The sequence below is a fragment of the Pinus tabuliformis genome, chromosome 4_1 (assembly GCF_031772625.1).
Source record: "Pinus tabuliformis cultivar Carrire ecotype Pingquan chromosome 4_1, CPIR1, whole genome shotgun sequence".
Taxonomy (NCBI): Eukaryota; Viridiplantae; Streptophyta; class Pinopsida; order Pinales; family Pinaceae; genus Pinus; species Pinus tabuliformis.
Window position 1 is genome coordinate 402,229,353 of NC_142303.1, and position 2,269 is coordinate 402,231,621.

At 29.8% G+C, this 2,269-nt stretch overlaps 1 long non-coding RNA gene across 1 annotated transcript; it reads right to left on the bottom strand.

Annotated features, from left to right (window-relative positions):
- Positions 1 to 1,045: 1,045 nt before the first annotated feature.
- On the bottom strand, positions 1,046 to 1,738 carry LOC149176012 (uncharacterized). Its single transcript, XR_016258028.1, has 2 exons — positions 1,554 to 1,738; positions 1,046 to 1,394 (listed from the first exon to the last, which is right to left on the bottom strand). It is a non-coding gene; the product is annotated as an uncharacterized LOC149176012 (long non-coding RNA).
- Positions 1,739 to 2,269: the final 531 nt, after the last annotated feature.

The following is a 2,269-nucleotide window of genomic DNA, read 5'->3' on the forward strand; positions in this document are numbered from 1 at the left end:
ATATATTTTTGTGAAAATATTTTTTAAACTGAAACTGAAATTTTAATTAGAATGTGTAAAGCTTGCATAACGATATTAAAAATTTGAAAATATTTGCTCAACATGAGTGGAAGGTTAGAAATTTACACAGGCCAAGTCCTTTTAAAAAATCCCTCAAATGAAACAAAAAACCTCGCCCTTTAATGCTTGCCCCACACTATGAGTCAAAAAGTATGCATTTGTATTTAAGTAGTGAAAGAATCAAATGTTTTTTTCACTAAACAATGTGGTGCATTTACAAAAGTTCTTTCCCTATAAAGATGTTGTATCCTAATCAAGGTCACCATCAACTATATTTCTCAAGATATACCGAAGTATGCCAGGAACAAGTGAATAGGAATATGTGCCAACCAACATGCATATTGGATACTTTTTATAGAATCTATAATTGAAAGAAAAACTAGGAAATTTTGCCAATAAACATATATTTGAGATTTAGTAGTGAAAATGAAATGTCATTGGTGCATGGATGGTCCTATGAATTTCAATGGGTCAATTAAATGTTAGGATTTATTAGCATATTAGATACTTTTATAAAATATACAATTGCAAGAAAAATTGAAAAATTTTGCCAATAGACATATTATGAATGATATTGTGAAAAAAATTCTACAACTTTAAAAGGTGGAACTCTCATCAGTTTGAGAAGAATCATAGAATCTTAATTTATTTCTCAAAATGTTGGCAACTCTAAATAAAATTTCCTCTTTTAAGCAATCATTTGATAAAAAGGAGGAACTCTCATCAATCCAAGAAAAATCATAGAATCTCAATTTATTTATGAAAATATTGGCAACTATGTCTAGGAACTTTACATATTGTGTTTTCCTTTTACAATTAAAAAAAAAAAGTTTTGTTTTTGCCATCACTTGATCCATCCTAAACTCCATGGAAAAATGAATAGATACATATCTCCTAAACTCAATGGACAAATAAATGAATAGAAATATATAACAAACCACAATGAATAGGAATATAAATTTACTTCCTGCAACAGGTATTGGGATGGAAATAAACAACTAATTAATTAATTGATATTGCATTGTTATAGATATGGATGATCAAATTTTACATAATTTGTCCAATAAGACCTGTATTTTCTCATTGCTATTTCAAACCAAGGTAGGCTTCATGTTCCCATTATTGTGACGAACAATTGAATTTTCAATATCCAAAAACTCCACACTTGGGTTGTGTATCCTTGGCCGAATACATGCTAGGAGCTATTCAGAGGAAGGTCAAGTTGTAAAATGTAATCAAATTGGGAGGCAATGTTCCAAGCTTCCACAATACCCTATCCTCCCTGTCTTCATTCTGAGACATGCAATAGATCCACAAATCAACAATACCATGTCCTTGTTTTGAAAAATGCAATAAATCCACAAGTCAGTATACATGACTACAATTAAGAAAGCTCATAAAGAAGAATAATTGAATTTTATTATTATTTATTGTTTTTAAAGAGACATTTTATATAATGATAATGAGATACAAAGATTGGTATAAAAACTAACCGTGCTTTGCCACTTGTAATAACTCACGTTTCTTCCATTCTTTTAAGTAAAAAACATTCATCGTATATGCCCAAGCATAAGCATTGAGATACTACCATTTAACTTTCCTTGGAGGTTGACAAACCAATGTCCTTGTTTTGAAAAATGCAATAGATCCACAAGTCAGTATACATGACTACAATTAAGAAATCTCATAAAGAAGAATAATTGAATTTTATTATTATTTATTGTTTTTAAAGAGACATTTTATATAATGATAATGAGATACAAAGATTGGTATAAAAACTAACCGTGCTTTGCCACTTGTAATAACTCACGTTTCTTCCATTCTTTTAAGTAAAAACATTCATCGTATATGCCCAAGCATAAGCATTGAGATACTACCATTTAACTTTCCTTGGAGGTTGACAAACCAAAGTGCAAACAAAGTTTTTTGTACCACAATATCATCATTTAAAAAGAGAGGATATTGTCCAACTTAGCGTAAAATTGAGGTAAATAAAAGCAAAAATGATTTAGAATAGATAAGTATTTTGGATTTCGATACTTCAAATTGGAAAAGTTGTTACCAAAGTGGTTGGATGATCTCCCTTGAAATAACATTCTTTCATTGCTACAAATCAAGCTATCTAGGAACTAGACAATAGGAAGAATTTAGCCATTTGTAATCATCGACATTTTCAACATTCATGTATTGTAGCTTTGTCTGGAGGGTT